Source organism: Phyllobates terribilis, unplaced genomic scaffold (genome assembly GCF_046119375.1).
Source record: "Phyllobates terribilis strain yellow unplaced genomic scaffold, ASM4611937v1 Scaffold_12__6_contigs__length_324123572, whole genome shotgun sequence".
Lineage (NCBI taxonomy): Eukaryota > Metazoa > Chordata > Amphibia > Anura > Dendrobatidae > Phyllobates > Phyllobates terribilis.
Window position 1 is genome coordinate 266,091,911 of NW_027362772.1, and position 19,361 is coordinate 266,111,271.

At 46.1% G+C, this 19,361-nt stretch overlaps 1 protein-coding gene across 2 annotated transcripts in view; it reads left to right on the forward strand.

The window, feature by feature from the left end:
• The first annotated feature begins 1,263 nt into the window (after positions 1-1,263).
• Positions 1,264-19,361, forward strand: part of TTLL10 (tubulin tyrosine ligase like 10) — a 100,908-nt gene continuing 82,810 nt past the window's right edge. Inside the window, exon 1 of one of the 2 annotated variants that reach the window (XM_073656978.1) lies at positions 1,264-1,433. The gene's annotated coding sequence lies outside the window, so the exon portion shown is untranslated. The remainder of the gene's footprint in view (positions 1,434-19,361) is intronic. The other variant, XM_073656977.1, reaches the window with a different exon arrangement.

Sequence of the window (19,361 nt, forward strand, 5' to 3'; positions counted from 1 at the left end):
GGTTGTCTGGTCCAAATCGATAAGCTTACAGTCACTCTGTGTGACTGCTGACTTGTGAATCCCCCCAGAGCATTCACTGTGTGCTGCGGGGATTTGCCGGTTTCTGAGCCGGGACTGGAGGGTATGTATGAGTTATACATACTCCGGGCCAGGGCCCGTCCAGTGGGCGTGGCCTTCCACCATACGCTTATATGGAGCGAGGCCGCGCCCTCTATTGATTCACGCCCACTGGACGGCTGTCACTAGACAGGGCGCGGCCTCTCTCAATACAAGTGTATTGAAGTGAGGCAGCACCCACTGGAGTAAGTATAGCTCAATTTCAGGAGTGCCCAAACGTTTACATGCTACTGTATAATGGCTTGAGATAGGCTCATTATTTCGTGATCTGAATAGTCCCCACATAAGAGCAAATAAAATCCACTATTTTGGAAATATTTTCTGGAGTGCTGTCTTTTCTTGGCTTCTTGATATTGGAGCCAATACTTCAGTGACTGTGCAAAAGTGTGGATCATATATTTGTGCAGCTTTACTAACTGGTCAATGTATCTTTACATACCCATAAGTAAATATCATACGTGAACACATAATACACAGAACTCAGACCTCATCTGGAATACGGTGTTCAGTTCTGGGCACTACATTTTTAAAAATACATCGAAAAATTGGAGCAAGTACAGAGAAGAGCTACCAGGATAGTGAGCGGACTGCAAACTATGTCCTACGAAGAACGGTTAAAGGATCTGGGAATGTTAAGCTTGTAAAAAAGAAGACTGAGAGGAGACTTAATAGCTGTCTACAAATATCTGAAGGGATGTCACAGTGTAGAGGGATCATCCTTATTCTCATTTGCACATGGAAATGCGAGAAGCAATGGAATGAAACTGAAAGGGAGAAGATACAGATTAGAAATTAGAAGAAACTTTTTGACAGTGAGGGTGATCAATGAGTGGAGCAGGCGGCCACGAGAGGTGGTGAGTTCTCCTTCAATAGATGTCTTCAGAGGCTGGACAGACATCTGTTTGAGATGGTTTAGTGAATCCTGCATTGAACAGGGGGTTGGACATGATGACCCTGGAGGTCCCCTCCAACTCTAACGTTCTAGGATTCTATGATAATATTTACAGTTTTTTTATGTAAAGTTGACACTTGTTTGTGTTCCGTCACGGCAGGATGTATCAGACAATGGAGCGTGTGTTATAGTGGACAATGCCCTATACAATATGGTCTCCAGCCAAGAGTTGCTAGGGAACAGGCTGCTAAAAGGGAGAAGGGGGGTGTTTTTGTAGGCAGTGCTACACTTTGACAAGCCAGAGTTGTGGAACACCCTTCGGTGTCCCAGCAACAAGAGAAGCAGCTTCTACAAGAAAAAAAATAATAATAATAATGACTTCTTGCACTGAGTGGATCTGTCAGTATCACACAGGTGAAGCCAGGTTAGTGCTTATGGGGACGTAGTGCTAAATATAAAAAAAATAAAAAAAGCAAACCAAACAGGAGGGAGTAGCACTGAAAAATCCAGGAATGCTGCAAAGTATTGAAAGAATCAGGGTAAAAACAAATAGAATTGCACATTTTATCTTTATGTCACCTTCATGTTATTATATTGGATGTGAAAGGTTACAGAACGGAATGAGGGCAGAAAAATGTGGAGTTTCTCAGCCTTATTTCATTATGGAGCGAGCATTGCAGGGAACAAAAGCTGCAACATTTAGAAACAAAACAAAACACAAACAAATAAAAACAGCCATATATCTATAAATATGATAAATATTTGTATCACATTGCTATATCATGTCAATAAGGAAAGAGAGAAATGTCTCCCTTATTCCCAGCACATACTGTACTAATAGCAAAACATGGCAATATTGTAACATTGTATTATATTTTGCCTTCATCTCTGTGTACCCTATGGGGACAGATATTTCTCTTTACTATTACAGATAAAGCATTCAAAACAGCTGTGCACTTTATAGAGGTGAAGGTGTCAGTGTGACCAAGGTCTTATTAAAACCTAATCTCTTAGGCTTCGTTCCCACAATGAGTTTTTGGTGAGCTTTTTTTACGCTGCGGGTTTTCGAAAAATTGCAAGTAACCTGTTTTACTTCATAAGTGCAGAAATTGTGCAGAGAATCTGCAAAATCAAAACCTTATCGAAAACTCATTGTAGGAACTTATAATAACGTATTGCAGTTCTAAAAAGCATCCTGAAAATGAAATGCTCCCTTAATTTTTAGCAAACTTTGCATAAATCAATTGTAACGTACAAGCAAAAAAAAAAAATTGTAATGTATCTTATTGAAAAAATGTTACTTTCTCCATTTATCAGTTGCTTCTTCTGGTTATTGAAATCTATGGAGAGGGGAGTGGGACACTAATCTCATCAGGTCTAAGAGATCTAGTAAACCCATAAGTGCCATAGGACGTAATAGTATGTCTTAGGGAAGAGTCAGACGGACAAGGATCGCAGCACAGTGCTCGGACTGGCCATCGGCTCTCCTGACAGGAGCGTGACAGCATGTATTTCTATGCAGCTGTCACATTTGTGTCGGGAGAGCCGACGGCCAGTCTAAGCATTGTGTTGCGATCCTCGTACAAGTTATATGGTCGTGTGACTCTCCTCTTATGTTCAGTTTCCTTGTATGCAGCAGGCACAAGAGCTGAGCCTGCACCCTTCCCAGCAAGTGCCAGTTGTGTAACAATTCAATCGCTGCTGTTAATCACTGACAATGGCATTTAAAGGGAACCTGTCACCATTTTTTTCTGATATAACCTACAGCCACCACCTTTCAGCCCCATGTGACAGCATTCTATAATTCGTTCTTTAAGGCAAAAAAAGACCTTTTATTATACTCATCTACAGGGCAATCCGGTCCGATGGTCTTTGTACGGTGCCTCCTATGTGCTTGCGATGCCATCTTCCTTCTGTGCTTTGTGTGGAAGACACGTTCTACGTCATCCACAAAGTGTTCCCCTTCGCGCTTTTGCACATGCGCACTTCTCTCTGCCCTACCAAGGACAGAGCAAAGTATTCCAGTGCGCATGTGTTGGGAAAGGTCAAAAGAGCACTGGCGCATGCGCACTGCAGTACTTTGCTCTGTCCTTGGTAGGGCAGAGAGAAGTGCGTCTGTGCAGGAGCGTGATGCTGGACACTCTGTGGATGACGTAGGACACGTCATCCACACAAAGCTGAGAAGGAGGATGGCATTGCAATAAGGGAGGAGGCACTGGACCAAGACCAGCAACGCCTATTGGTCCGGACCGCCCCCCTTTTGAGTATAATAAAAGGACTTTTTTTGCCTTGCAGGGTGAATTGGAATCATATGTGCAGCATTATAGACTGCTGTCCCATGGGGCTGACAGGTGGTGGCTGTAGGTTATATAAAAAAAAGCTGGTGACAGGTTCCCTTTAAATGGCACAATCATGCGTTCACTGGTTCCCATCTGCCCTCTTACAACAAGACGCGTGGTGCTGATGCATTGTCATGGATGCTGGCATTCTGCTGACTGCCCCTATGACTGCCATCTTTGTCCTCTTGTGAAGCCCAGATACAGGCTGGGCTTCACCGGAAGATATTATATACAGTTGTATCCTCTAAGGGGGCTAAAAAAAAAGTTTTTTAAAATGTAAAAATTGATAAATCCCATTTTCTCCCCATTAAAAATAGAAAAAAAAAGCAGATTTGGTACAACCACGTTCGTAACAGTCGGATCTATCAAAATGTAAAACTAATTAACTCAAATGGTCAATGCCTTAAGGAGGAGAAAAAATGAAAACTCCAGACTTTTTTGGTTATCACAATTCCCTACAAAATTACAATAAAAAAGTGATCAAAACGTTGTATGTAACCCAGGATGGTATCGATAGCCCTTTAACAGCTCCATCAATGCAAAAATAAAAATGTTACGGGTCTCCGAAAAACAGTGAAATAAAAAAATGTGGTTTAAGGTGTCGAAGTGTTGCCGAGGAAAGATGAGAGATTAAAGGAAACCTGTCATCCCATTTTCACATATGGAAGTAGTGCTATGGATGTATAGTTGCTTGTCCCTCAATAAAAATGATTATTTGGTTTGTAGAGATCCAATTTGAGAAATCTAGTGTAATAGTCATATGCAAATTAGACTGAAAGTGCATTGGGGCGTGTCAATGCTCTTGGAAGAATCGATCCAGATACAGTGACCAGCTCCAAGTGCACTTCAGACAGATTTACACATGACTTTCACCTTCGTTTCTGATGATTGGCACATTGGATCTCTACAAAACAGGGATAATTTCTGTTGTAGGACAAGCACCAATCCAGTCATACCACTTATTCCATATGTAAAAATTAGCGTGCAGGTTCCCTTTAAGGGCACAATTGTCAGCTAATAACTTTTGCCCTTTGTGATTGGTGGAGGATCAAGACCCAACAGATCACAACTTTCGACATATTTTTGTTGGAGCCCATACTGATTAAACACATTTATGGCATATCCAGTTAATATATGACCTATTTAACCCCTTTACTTCGCAGCCAATTTCCATTTTTTTGTTAAGGTTTTCTTCTCCCCTTCTTCCAAGAGCCATAACTTTTTCATTTTTCCGTCCTTCTAGCCGTGCGAGGGCTTTTTTTGGAGGACGAGTTGTACTTTTGATTGACACTAATCATTTTATCATGTGATGCACTGAAAAGTGCATGGAAATTGCAAAAAAAGTACAATTCCACAATTGATTTTTGTAGTTTTTATTCACCATGTTCCCTAAAGGTAAAATAAACCTGGGAATATGATTCTCCAGGTCAGTACGAGTACGCAGATACCAAACATGTATAGGATATTTTTTATTTCAGTGGTGACATTTTTTGGGGAAATTTGTAAAATTTTTGTTGCGTCGCCATTTTCTGAGACCCATAACTTTTTGGGATCTGGGGCTTAGTGAGGGCTTATTTTTTGCACCCTGAGCTGACATTTTTACTGATATCATTTTGGGGTAGACATGATGTTTTGAACGTTTCACATTGCAGTGTTGAGGCTGCCAAAAAAACCCATAATTCTGGCTTTTTTGAATTAACGATCGTATTAATTCATTATTACATATTAATAGATCGAACTTGTACTGACATAGTGATACTAAATATGTGATTATTTTTTAATTTAATAGGTCAAAGGGGGGTGATTTTGAACTTTTAGATTTTTCTTATTTCTTTTTGCCTTTTTACTGCATTTGTTAGTCCCCTTAGGGGACTTGAACTTGAGATCATCTGATTGTTTGTACTCTACATAGCAGTGCAGTGCAGCCTTCATCTGCCAGGAAAGATGCAGGCTCAGCGTGTGAGCCCGAACCAAAAACAAGGACCCGACATGTGACGTAAGTGTACATCATATGTAGGGAAGGGGTTAAGCTGAAGAACACAAGTACAGCATATGCAGAAAAGTATCAGTGGCCTAAACTATGTCTAATTGGACGCCACATCCACTTCTGTCCTCGCAAAAAGTCACAAATCTAGTTTATTTTAATTTCAGTCTTAATGAGGCTGTCCCTTTTCAAAAAAGCTCCTACTAATTAACAAACGGAATATTACTTACCTCCTTTGGGTACAGCGCTGGTTCTCCATAGCTTCTGAGGTCTTAGACCTCACGGACATCAGGTCAACATTAGAGATGAGCGAACCCAAACTTAAAAGTTTGCGGTTCGTACCGGACAATTAATGTCCGGTGCTAAATGCTGAACATAGACTTCTGCAATGTTCGGAGTTCCGAAGGAAATAGACAGAGAGAGAATATTTTCCAGATCAAAAGTCTGGGGTTCAAGTTCGGGTACCCAAACTGAACTTTGGAATAAAGTTTGGGTCGGGTACCAGAACCCAATCTTCCACAGGTCTGTTCATTCCTAGTCAACAGCTCTGTAGCCAGTCATTGAGCTCAGTTGCACTGCCACTGATCCCTGTTGTTTGTCTGCAGCGCTGACCTATCAACAGGGCTGCAGTCAATCAATGAGTTAACAAGCTCTTGCTTGCGGAGCTTAGTGACAATGCCTTTAAATGTCTTGAATTTTGAGGTCCACCTCTTGATGAGAAAGAAGACATCTGCATTTCCTTTGTGGTTCTATAATATCTCCTATATAAAGAGAATTCTAGTTGAACAAAAGGATGACCCCCGGAGCCTGGTCCGTACTTGGCTTCTGTTAATAGTCCCTGAAAAAGAAATCTGATTTGTGTGAGAAAACCGGAGTGTTGTATGTCTCAGTGTGCTGGAGAAGCCTAGGGTGTGGATGTGATACGAGGAAAGGCTCAGCCTCCTCTTTCCTGTGATCATATGACACCTTTATTAGGGCCATTGTGTCCGTGGCTTCTTAGGTTTTGGAGTTTATTTTGGAGCCAGAGTCTATTCTTACAGACATTAAGCTTCAGCTATGGACAATGATGTATTTAATCAACTCAATTTCTTTGAAGAATCAACCGGAAATTTAGCCGAGTAAATGAAGATTCCTTTAATGCTGACGTGTCCCTCACGGTGGGTTTCTCATGATTGACAGCAATGACAATTCGGGTAAAGCAATCATTTGATCTCTGATCTGATCTGAGGCTGACAGGGAAGCTATAATCAGAAAATAATCAGGTTCTTGTTTTATATGAATTTAAAAAACAAATAATGTGGCATTTTTTATAAAGAAACACAATTAGTAATCTTGCAATTTTTCCACTGGCCTCTGGCTTTTTAAGACTTATACTTCCAGTCCTTTTAGGAAGAGTTTTAAGCTGTTTTTTTATCATCAGAGGCAGGATTACAATGAAAGGTAACACCTCTATATACCTTAGCTAACAATAGATCCACCAATCACAATAGCTGATGTCACAGCTCACCTCCTCCCCCTCCTGCACAATGACTGGTAACACCTTTATATACAGTAAATAACGCAGGATCCACCAATCACAATAAGTGGTATCACAGCTCACCTCCTCCTTCCCCTGTACAATGACTGATAACACCTCTATATACAGTAGATAACAGGATCCACCATTCACAATAGGTGATGTCACAGCTCACCTCCTCCTCCTCCTGTACAATGACTGATAACACCTCTATATACACTAGATAACACAGGATCCACCATTCACAATAGGTGATGTCACAGCTCACCCCCTTCTCCTCCTGTACAATGACTGATAACACCTCTATATACAGTAAATATCACAGGATCCACCATTTACAATAGGTGATGTCACAGCTCACCTCCTCCCACTCTTGTACAATGAATGATCACACCTCTACATACAGTAGATAATACATTATCCACCATTCACAATAGGTGATGTCACAGCTCACCTCCTCCCACTCTTGTACAATGACGGATAACACCTCTATATACAGTAGATATCACAGGATCCACCATGCACAATAGCCTATGTCACATCTCACCTCCTCCTCCTCCTGCACAATGACTGGTAACACCTTTTTTTATACAGTAGATAACACAGGATCCACCATTCACAATAGGTGATGTCACAGCGCACCTCCTCCTCCTCCTGTACAATGACTGATAACACCTCTATATAAGTAGATAACACAGGATCCACCATTCACAATAGGTGATGTCACAGCTCATCTCCTCCCACTCTTGTACAATGACGGATAACACCTCTATATACAGTAGATATCACAGGATCCACAATGCACAATAGCCTATGTCACAGCTCACCTCCTCCTCCTGCACAATGACTGGTAACACCTCTATAAACAGTAGATTACGCATAATCCACCAATCACAAAAGGTGATGTCACAGCTCACCTCCTCCTCCTGTACAATGACTGATGCCACCTCTATATAAAGTAGATAACACAGGATCCACCGTGCACAATAGGTGGTGTCACAGCTCACCTCCTCCTCCTGTACAATGACTGGTAACACCTCTATATATACAGTGGGTAACCAATCACAATAAGCGATGTCACAGCTGACTCTGCTCCCCCTCCCTTCACAATGATCTTTGCACACGGCTATAAAATACTTCAATACAAATGATAGGGTCAGAGTCTGTTTATTGTGACTATGTACATGTGTTGTTTCCTGAAATAACAGGAAATTATAGTCTAAAAAAGCCCCAGTGGTCAGTGTGAAAATTGCAATACTTTTATTTTTTTTTTAATAAAGATTGTGATATGGAAAAAAAAGTGGCCAAAATGTTTAAAATAGTTTTTTTTTGTGTTTAAATGTAATTTTTTAAAACAATAGGCCATTTTCTGACAATAACTTCCCTTTAAGCCCCACCCCCTCCCCCCCATGCACATTATATAGCTGTCGGCTGAACAATCGTTCGGCCATTGTTCAGCCAACAGTTATCTCTCCAGAGTCCCCCACCAGAGTCCCCCCACCCAGGGACGCTCCGCTTAGCTGGATGCTCCTGTGTTCCCTATGAGAGAGACAATACAGTGTCGTACAGGGACTTATCTCCTGGAGAACAAAAGGATCGGTCATTGGAAATCCGACATGCTGAAGCAAATGATGACAGGTGCGGAGAGGAGCTTTGTGGTTGAATAAGTGAGGGGCTGGGGAGAGGTGAGTATAACTTTTTTAACCCCTTTTGGGGTCCTTAAGGGTTCAGCAAAATGGCGGCAGGCAATTTGTTGAATCCTTGAATTTTGGCAAATTCTAAGCAAATTTGATTTATTTATAATCAATTGGCTTTTTTTTTTACAATTTAGTTTCATTAAAACATTTGCTTTTACAGACTTTTTATTTCCCTGCATGTTAAACTTTGATGTGGTCTGTGGTCATAAATCAGCTGAGAGGAGTTCAGAAAAAAATCAATCAACGGTTGCAAACTCTCCCGTTAGACTGTCAGAATGAGCTCACTGATCGATCCTCGGTTGGCTCCTTCTGCATCTGGCAATAAACAGTGCAATTCACATGCTTTAAAAGGCTAACGGTGCAAAATTTTTAATGAAAGCTAATTAAAAAAATATATATTTTTAGCTAAAAATACACGCATTTAATAAAATAATAAGGCCTACAACCCCTTTAAATAAACAAAATGTTTGTGTAATATTACTAAAAAATGTTCTTTTTTTCATATGCAAAAATTGTGACCCTTTTTTTTTTATCAGTGATCCAATTAAAAAAAATACTTGAACAACCTCCCATAGATTGTAATGGGTATATAGATAACAAATGTGAAAAACGGATGTCTGAATTGGGTCTTAGTGATTGATCACTGGAGGTTTCAGCAGCCTCTTGTGAACTGATCATGTGATCGCTGGAAGACTTCCTTATGACCCTATGAAGCGCCTAATTTTTCGAAGTGAATTGTCCGTGACTGGTCATCATTTATGTAGAGCGTAAAGCGTAATAATCAGTACTGACAGAATAAGAATTAGCACTGGAGTCCTGGCCAAGTCATTTTTCACATCCCTTCACTGTAGTAAGACGTATGAGGTCATTTCAGATCCTAAGCGCCATATGAAATTTCATCCAAGAAAGTAACACAACTACTTCTAGCTGCTCACTTTATGGGCAGGAGATCAGCTTTTGGCAAGTGCAAAATGTTCCTTCAGATTAGAAAGTTATGAGCCATCGTCTGTTTTTCATTTTCATTCATGCCAGCAGCTTTCTTTCTTTCTTTTTTTCATTTTTTTTAATAAGTAACTTGGCATGTCAGGTCTCTAGTTTCCAGTATAGGTGGATTGGATTTCATCCAGGTCATTGTCTTTTCTGTTGTATTCACACTTGCCCTTTTCTGGGTATACAATGACCTGCAAAGGAGCAGGAGAAGAAAGCAACTAAATCTGAGATCATTGCACCAGGTCGGAACACAACGCTTCTGGCAGAACCAGCGTGTGAAAAACCACCTGTAGGTCCATTTGTTGCAGGCTTTGGTGACTCGTGCTTCGCCATCTGGTGTGCAGCCAACTGTTTAAAGGGAGTCTGTCAGCAGGTTTTTGCTTCCTCATCTGAGAGCAGCCTGATGTAGGAAAAGAAAAGCTGAATCCAATGATGTGTCACTTAGATTACTGTGTGCAGCTGTTCTGACACAATCAGAGCTTTTAGATTTAGAATGAAGCAGAGCTGAGAAAGCTAATCCCACCCACATCACAGCTAACCTCGTCCACACCACTCCTAACCCCACCCACATCAAAGCTAACCCTGCCCACATCAAAGCTAACCCTGCCCACATCACAGCTAACCCTGCCACACCACTCCTAACCCCGCCCACATCACAGTTAACCCTGCCACACCACTCCTAACCCCACCCACATCACAGTTAACCCTGCCACACCACAGCTAAACCCACCCACACCAGGCTCTCCATGTACAAAGGCCATAGACAGTGAGCTGCTTAGTTGCCAGACTAGTCCAGCAATGTTAATCTCTTAGTGATAAATCTGCCTGAACTTGCACAAACACGGCAGATTATATTATTAAGTAATTTATTTTTTATTATTGGAAATAGGGGGGCAATGAAAACTTTTTTTTTAAATCTTAACTTTTCTTTAAAACTTTCTATTTATTTTTTAGGCCCATTAGGGAACTTGAACCTTCAATTCTTTTATCACTTGTACTATATATTGCAGTACTTTGGTTTTACGGTACATAGTGGCCTATAAAGCCCGTGGCCTGACTTCACAGGAGTACCAAGATGGCAGCCACTGGATGCCATGGCAACCTATCACGTGAAAAGGGGAAAGACAATGGGTGCTGTGGCGCCTCTGAGGGTTCAGTCGTCACAGGGGTACTGCACCTCAGATAGAGGTGTGGTATCTCCTCTTCCAGGTAAGGATGGAGCATCACTCAGGACCCCACTTCACACTCAACACTACACCACTCCTGTCCTGAAGGGGGCCTAAATGCACCAGGCTGCTGCCCTGGCCCGGGATAGAGGAGATTGGGTGGAACCAAAGATAGGGGAAACCATGTAGTGGGTGAGGGTGGAGGACACACTTACAGGAAGCACTTATAGATTGATATATAATCTACGGCCATCTTAAATTCAAGGTCTTTGATTGTGGTCTTCTGTCAGGGTCCAGCAAGAGTCTGTAGCTGGCTGAAGATACACGGTCCTCGTACTCTGGCCTTGAGACGAGGAGCGGGTCAGAGTTAACCACTGTCTCTACCCGGTCAGGGTCCTGTCCTAAGAAGGCCTTGGAGGGGAGCAGAGGAGATAGGCTCCACAGGCAAAAGGATCCCAGGGGGATACGGACGGAGCGGAGTCGCCACCTGTATTCTTCACTCTGGCTTTGCCAGAGGGATTCCTGCTGCAAAAGGGGTGACCGGCCCCCGATATCTGACTGTGTACTTCACGTCACTGTTGGAAAAGCCCGGCGGCTTAGTGGATCCAGGGAGGAACACAAGCGGGTAGAGAAGAAGAAGGAGAAGGAGAAGGAGAGGAACACATTGACGGGGTCTTGACAGGTGCTCCTGATCTACCTGGGAAGTGCTGAACCCCCTTCCCGGTGGCCGCAGTATGCCGTGTGTAGCAGAGAGAAGCTTTGTGGCTGAAAGTTCATCTAAAGTGAGTAAAGACCCGGATGACTTCATTCACCGCCTCCGCTTGTTTATTCCTGCGCGGCACTGCACCCACCATACCTCCACACAATCTTATCTACCACTGCCCTGAGGCCTACTCCGCCTGTGGGGAGTAGTACCAACCGAGCTGCCCAAAACACCAGCCTCAGAGGACTGTCGCAGCACTGGTGGCCTTCACCAGAAACCACAGGTGGCGTAGTTGAACAACCACTCATCCTAAAAGAAACTCATTATTTTCATGTGACAGCCCTGGGCATGGAACGGGTCTAGGCCACGACTGCATCCCCGCGACACCTACACTGACCCGGCTCCGAGTTCCCCCCAATTGCTCAGGGAGGGCGTCGCAACTTGGCGTAGTCGGCAGGATTGCGTGCCCGCAGCAACGGAAGATGTTAATCCCCATTGCCGACAGGTACTGTGCGCCCTTTCACAAAAAGACTGTCGTTGTACACTCAATGTGGCGCTCGCCCAAGAAGAACGGACGCCATTATGTGCAAAAACAACAGCAACCTAAGACCTACCATCGTGGGCCTGGCTCCCCAATGGCGCCAAAAGTGCAGACCGCCCCCTCCAGCAGAAACAGTCCGCATAGTAGTGTCCGTCAAGACGGATGGGACGTCCCAAGGAGTGCCCGTCAGCCAGCTGCCCTGGAGCAGCCCCAAAAGAAGGAGGAGAAACAGACCGCACCCAGCAGCAAAGATGGAAGCAGCAAAGGAGATGTCCTCCGTCGCAGGCCCACCTGCTGCTACCTCCCTCACTATGGAGGGAATCCACCTGACCGCAGAGGAGGCCGAGTTCCTCCGTGGTGAAACGCAGGAATTGACCCGGAGGGTCGAAGAGGCCCAACGACTGGCCGCCGCAGAATGGAGAGAAGAGGTGTTGCGGAGGATCAGGGCCCGCCGCCAGAGCTCATCGTGCCTGACAAGTGAGGCTCCAGCCCAGGCGGAGGAAGCCCAGGAGGCCCTGTGCAGCCCAAATGCGGGTAAGGCTGAAACCCCTATCCCGGGTGCGGGACGGACCGAAGCCCTCCTAGATATCCTGCCGGCACCCCTATCCCCGGGCGCCATCGTATGGGAGCAACTCCTGGCCCCGGAGGCCGAGACCCGAGCCACCGCCACTGTCGGAGACTTGCTATGCCTCCCGACTCCCGATCCGGGAAACCCTGCGCCTCCTTGGGTGAACACCTGCCCCAACCCGGACAGGGCCGCACCGACAGAGGGCCCGCAGCAGCCCCTGTTACTGCCGCTACCCGCACCTCCGGTCACCTGTCAAGCGGCCGAAGAGTTTGCCTGGGACAACCGGGGGGGGGCGACCTGATGGGCTTCCCCCGGGAAACCAAGACCGAAGCGCGTAGGCGGGAGGAGACTTGCAGAAAAGAGCTCCTCCAGTTTGAGAAGGAGCGGCGTGACAGGAGGATCCGTTGTGAGCGCCTGGAGGTGCGCGCCAAGGCTGCCAAAACGCAGGCCCGCCAGACGGAGGCCACCCGTCCAGGCCCCCGGGAAGAAGGCGTTATTGTGCGCTTCCACCAGGTGGCAGGATGGGGCTTCATCCGCAGCCCACAGTTCAACCGGGACGGGTTCGTCAACCGGCGGGACGTCGAGCCGCGGCTGGAGCAGGGCCACCCTGGCCGGAACCTCTACCCGGGCAATTTGGTTTCGTACACCCGCCACCACGGGGAGCATAGATGGTATGCCCTGGATGTCCACAGGGTATTCAAGGAGGATGCCCCCACTCACCTACCTACAAAGGACCGGTCAGGCTCTGTCGGGAAAGATGAGCCATTTCCCCGGTGGGGATACCACTTTTGAGCAGCCCCGGGAGATGCATCTCCCCTTTGTGTGAACTTTTGTGTGAACAGTTATTTGTTTTCAAGTTTTGCTACACCCGGATTCAGTTGGAAGAGACATTTGTCCCTGCGGACGCTAAGCATGTGACAGACTAACTTGTATATAGTTTGCACCTATTTAGGTGCTCCCTATTGGTTTTATGCAAAACCACCTCTAACTCAGACCTCAGAAGCAAAACCTGTCTGGTGTGGCTCTAATGGAGGTCCAACTCGGGATCTCCATGCCCTGCAGCAACCCCAGGGCCTACGTTGAGGGTTTTGGGCAGGTCCCTCATGCTGCTGAACTGACACTTTATACCGTATTTTCTACAGTACTAATGTCTCTTTGATGTTTTCTATATTTATACTATATATATATATATATGTACAGTACAGACCAAAAGTTTTGACACACCCTCTCATTTAAAGATTTTTCTGTATTTTCATGACTTTGAAAATTGTACATTCACACTGAAGGCATCAAAACTATGAATTAACACATGTGGAATTATATACTTAACAAAAAAGTGTGAAACAACTGAAAATATGTCTTATATTCTAGGTTCTTCAAAGTAGCCACCTTTTGCATTGATGACTGCTTTGCACAACTCTTGGCATTCTCTTGATGAGCTTCAAGAGGTAGTCACTGGAAATGGTTTTCACTTCACAGGTGTGCCCTGTCAGGTTTAATAAGTGGGATTTCTTGCCTTATAAATGGGGTTGGGACCATCAGTTGTGTTGTGCAGAAGTCTGGTGGATACACAGCTGATAGTCCTACTGAATAGACTGTTAGAATTTGTATTATGGCAAGAAAAAAGCAGCTAAGTAAAGAAAAACGAGTGGCCATCATTACTTTAAGAAATGAAGGTCAGTCAGTCCGAAAAATTTGGCAAACTTTGAAAGTGTCCCCAAGTGCAGTTGCAAAAACCATCAAGCGCTACAAAGAAACTGGTTCACTTGAGGACCGCCCCAGGAAAGGAAGACCAAGAGTCACCTCTGCTTCTGAGGATAAGTTTATCCGAGTCACCAGCCTCAGAAATCGCAGGCTAACAGCAGCTCAGATTAGAGACCAGGTCAATGCCACACAGAGTTCTAGCAGTAGACACATCTCTTCAACAACTGTTAATAGGAGACTTTGTGCAGCAGTGTCACGGGTGTGTCGCCACGAAGATCGTCACGATTACACAGCCTGACTTCTCGCAGCTGACTTTTTGGTGCTTTGTGTTTTCGGCAGTGAGGGAGTTAATTCTCTCTCTCTCTGTGCTAGACGAGGTCCAGCCTCGCCCAGCTGCAATCAATGTTGCTGTAATGAGACTCCTTCAAATGCCTGCTGGTCTGTTTGGGAAGTGTCGGTGAAAGCATTTCATACTGACTAACAGAGCGGATCGTGGTATTTGGAGTTTCTGAGATAAGTGTATTTGGAGTGTTTTTTCCCTTCCTCGCTTTATCATTTATCTCCTTTCCCGTTGGTGTTCCCTCTGTTGTAGTTGTGTAGTTTTTGTATGCAAGGTGGTTTTGGTTTTTCCCTTGTACTGTCTCGTTCGTCTAAGTACTGTGTGTGGGCATATTATTACTTGTCCTCTTTTGTTGTGATCGGGGTCCTTCTCAGGACTAGATTACTTAGGTGCAGGGATCCTCAGGAGGTAGGGGTTACGCTGGCGGCCTGGACCTCTGTACCTTTAACAGTACCTCCAGGTTGAGGGATTAGTCAGGGCCCCAGCTTAGGGTCAGCTTAGGCCCCCTACCTCCAGTATACAGAGACAGCGTGACATTTTCACCGACCCACTTAGTTTTTCTCCAGCTACCATGGATCCAGTAGCCGGTCTAGCTCGGCAGTTGCAGAGTTTGTCCATGGAGCTGGCGGACGTTAGGTCCAAGGTTTTGCATCCTCAGGAGCAAGCCGGACCAGAACCTAAAGTAGCTCTCCCTGACAGGTTCACTGGGGGGCGGGACAAGTTTTTTGTTTTCCGGGAGGCATGCAAATTGTACTTTCGGCTGCGGCCTCGGTCATCGGGGAGTGAAGAACAAAGGGTGGGAATTGTCATCTCGCTCCTACAAGGGGACCCACAATCTTGGGCGTTCTCTCTTCCCCCGGGCTCCCCGGCTCTCCAGTCAGTGGATAGGTTTTTCGCTGCTCTGGGACTCGTATATGATGACCCAGATCGGATCTCCCTTGCTGAGTCTAAGTTACGTAGGATCCAGCAGGGAGATCGTCCGGCGGAGGAATTCTGTTCGGAGTTCCGTAGGTGGGCCACGGACACCCAGTGGAATGACCCGGCTCTTAGGAGCCAGTTTTGTCAAGGTTTATCCGACAAATTACAGGATGTGTTGGCACAGTATGACTCTCCCGCGTCACTGGAAGCCGCTATGGCCCTGGCTATTCGCGTTGACAGACGGCTTCGGGAGAGGTGCGGGATAACTCGACCCCCTGTGATGACTCCACCTCCTACAAGGTCCCCTCATATGGTGGTTCCCCTGGTCAGTCCAGAGGAGCCTATGCAATTAGGAGGGACATAATTTCGGGGGAGGGGACCGGTGGTGCGCCATAAGACAGGAAGGTGTTTCTTCTGCGGGAGAAAGGGACATTTTATTGGGGGGTGTCCATCCCGTCCCTTGCAGAGTGAAGAGTCGTCGGAAAACTGTTGATCCCAGGTTGTGTGGTGGACGGCAATCTGGGAGTAGGTATTTCGTCCCTAGGTTCGTCTCAGTTTCTCGTACCGGCGGAGGTGGTGGTGGGTACGAGAACTGAGAGGATATCTGTTCTTCTGGATAGTGGGGCCGGGGCTAATCTGGTTGATGCTCGGTTTGCCCGGGTTCAAGGTATGCGATTGAGTGAGTTGGCTAAACCCATCCCCATATTCTCGATCGATGCCAGGCCTCTCGGTCAGGGAAGTTTTTTGCAAGCTGTGCATGACGTAAAACTTCAAGTGGGGGCGATACATAAAGAACTGTTGTCTTGCTACGTGTTGGAGGGTCTTCCCACTCCTATAGTGTTGGGCCTTCCTTGGTTAACTAAGCATAACCCGGTTATTAATTGGCAAACCAGAGAGATAAGCCAATGGAGTAAATTCTGTAATAAAAACTGCATGAACACGGTCATCGGTGCGGTTACTCCTTGGGTCTTACCTCCATTTCTGGCGGACTTTGAGGATGTATTCTCGGAGAAAGGGTGTCAGGAACTACCTCCTCATCGCGAGTATGACTGTTCTGTAAAACTGCTCCCTGAGGCCAAGTTACCTAAAGCTAGGTTGTATAACCTTTCTGGTCCTGAGAGGCAGGCCATGAAGGATTATATTTCAGAAAGTCTGGCTAAGGGGCATATTAGACCTTCATCTTCACCGGTGGCTGCGGGGTTCTTCTTTGTTAAGAAGAAAGATGGAGGCCTACGCCCTTGCCTGGATTTCCGTGAACTTAATCGGATTACGGTCCGAGATCCGTATCCACTCCCACTTATTCCCGATCTCTTTAATCAGATCGTGGGCGCCAAATGGTTCTCTAAGTTGGATCTCAGGGGGGCGTACAATCTGATTAGGATGAAGGAGGGGGATGAGTGGAAGACGGCGTTTAACACTCCGGAGGGGCATTATGAGAACCTTGTTATGCCATTCGGTCTGACTAATGCCCCGGCGGTGTTCCAACACTTTGTTAATGACATTTTTCGCCGCCTGGTGGGACAGTTTGTTGTCATATATCTGGATGATATCTTAATTTACTCGCCGGATCTGGTGTCTCATCAGGAGCACGTTAGGCAGGTGTTACAGATCTTGCGGGATAATAAACTGTATGCCAAATGGGAAAAGTGTGTGTTCGCTGTACAGGAACTCCAGTTTTTAGGCTTCCTGGTTTCAGCGTCCGGTTTTCGTATGGACCCTGGGAAAGTGGGGGCAGTTCTTGAGTGGGATCGGCCAGAGAATCTTAAGGCACTACAACGTTTCCTGGGGTTTGCTAATTATTACCGGAAGTTCATTCGTAATTTCTCGTCCATGGTTAAGCCTCTCACAGACATGACTAAAAAGGGGACGGATTTTTCTAGGTGGTCTGACAAGGCTTGTCAAGCATTCTCCTCCTTGAAAAAATGTTTTGCCTCGGCACCCATACTCATTCAACCTGATGCGTCACAGCCATTCATTGTAGAGGTAGACGCTTCCGAGGTAGGGGTGGGAGCAGTATTGTCACAGGGTTCGTCCCCTGGTAAGTGGCATCCGTGCGCCTTTTTCTCTAAAAAATTGTCGTCCGCTGAGAGGAATTACGATGTCGGCAATAGGGAACTCTTGGCCATTAAGTTAGCTTTTGAGGAGTGGCGCCATTTTTTGGAGGGGGCAGTCCATCCGGTCACCGTCATCACCGATCACAAGAACCTGCTATATCTGGAGTCCGCGAAACGTCTGAATCCCAGACAAGCTAGGTGGTCATTGTTTTTTACCAGGTTTAATTTTGTCGTTACATATCGTCCTGGGTCAAAAAATGTAAAGGCGGATGCCTTATCTCGTAGTTTCCCTGGGGCCGGGAATACGGACGACCCGATTCCTATTCTTCAGGAGGGGGTGGTGGTTTCGGCAGTATGCTCTGAGCTGGAGGAGGAGGTATTGGAGGCTCAGGGGGACGCCCCTGTTGGACCTCCGGGGAGACTGTTTGTTCCAGATCAGTTGCGACAAAAGGTGATCGAGGCACACCATAACTCAGTTTTGGCAGGACACCCGGGGAGTAAAGCAACTGTGGATCTCCTCTCGCGTCGGTTTTGGTGGCCTAACTTACATAAGGAGGTGGTAACTTTTGTCGCGTCCTGTGGGGTTTGTGCGCGCTCTAAGACCTCACATACCCGTCCGTCTGGGGCCCTCTTACCTTTGAAGATCCCGGAGCGTCCTTGGACTCATCTGTCTATGGACTTTATTACGGACCTCCCTCCGTCTTCGGGTAAAACGGTCATACTCGTTGTAGTGGACAGGTTCAGCAAGATGGCACATTTTATCGCTCTTCCGGCTCTCCCTAATGCTAAAACTCTTGCGCAGGTGTTCATTGGGGAGATTGTGAGGCTTCACGGGGTACCCTCCGATGTGGTGTCTGATCGGGGGTCTCAGTTTGTGTCCAAGTTCTGGAAGGCGTTTTGTGCACGGCGGGGGATGCATTTGTCATTCTCATCGGCTTTTCACCCTCAGACCAATGGTCAGACGGAACGTATGAACCAGAGCTTGGAGACATATCTCCGGTGTTTTGTGTCAGAGAACCAGGAGGACTGGGCTTCTTTCTTACCTCTGGCAGAGTTTGCTCTTAATAATAGGCGGAGCGAGTCCACTGGTAAGTCCCCGTTTTTTGGGGCATATGGTTTTCACCCCCAGTTTTGTACTTTCAGTAGGGGGGGCTCTTCGGGGGTTCCTGAGGAGGAACGATTTTCCTCATCACTCGCTTCAGTATGGAGAGGGGTGCTGAAGAATCTGAATACTATGGGGAACCGATACAAACGTATGGCTGATAGGAGGAGAGTGTCTGGTCCGGACCTAAATGTGAACGATCGGGTATGGTTGTCTACCAGGAATATTAAACTTAAGGTTCCCTCCTGGAAACTGGGTCCCAGGTTCATTGGGCCGTACAGAATCAGTTCTATTATTAATCCGGTGGCATTCCGTCTTGACCTCCCCCCTACGTTTAAAATTCACAACGTGTTCCACAGATCGTTGCTTAAGAGGTATGTGGCGCCGGTGGTACCGTCACCTTTACCTCCCCCTCCAGTGGTGGTCAATGGTAACTTGGAGTTCCAGGTATCAAGGGTCATCGATTCACGTTTTAATCGCCGGTCCCTTCAGTACCTGGTTCATTGGAAAGGGTATGGTCCTGAGGAGAGGATGTGGGTTCCTGCGTCGGATATTAACGCAGACCGATTAGTTCGGGCCTTCCACACGACTCACCCGGATAAACCTGGCCCTGAGGGTCCAGAGGCCCCTCGTAGAAGGGGGGGTACTGTCACGGGTGTGTCGCCACGAAGATCGTCACGATTACACAGCCTGACTTCTCGCAGCTGACTTTTTGGTGCTTTGTGTTTTC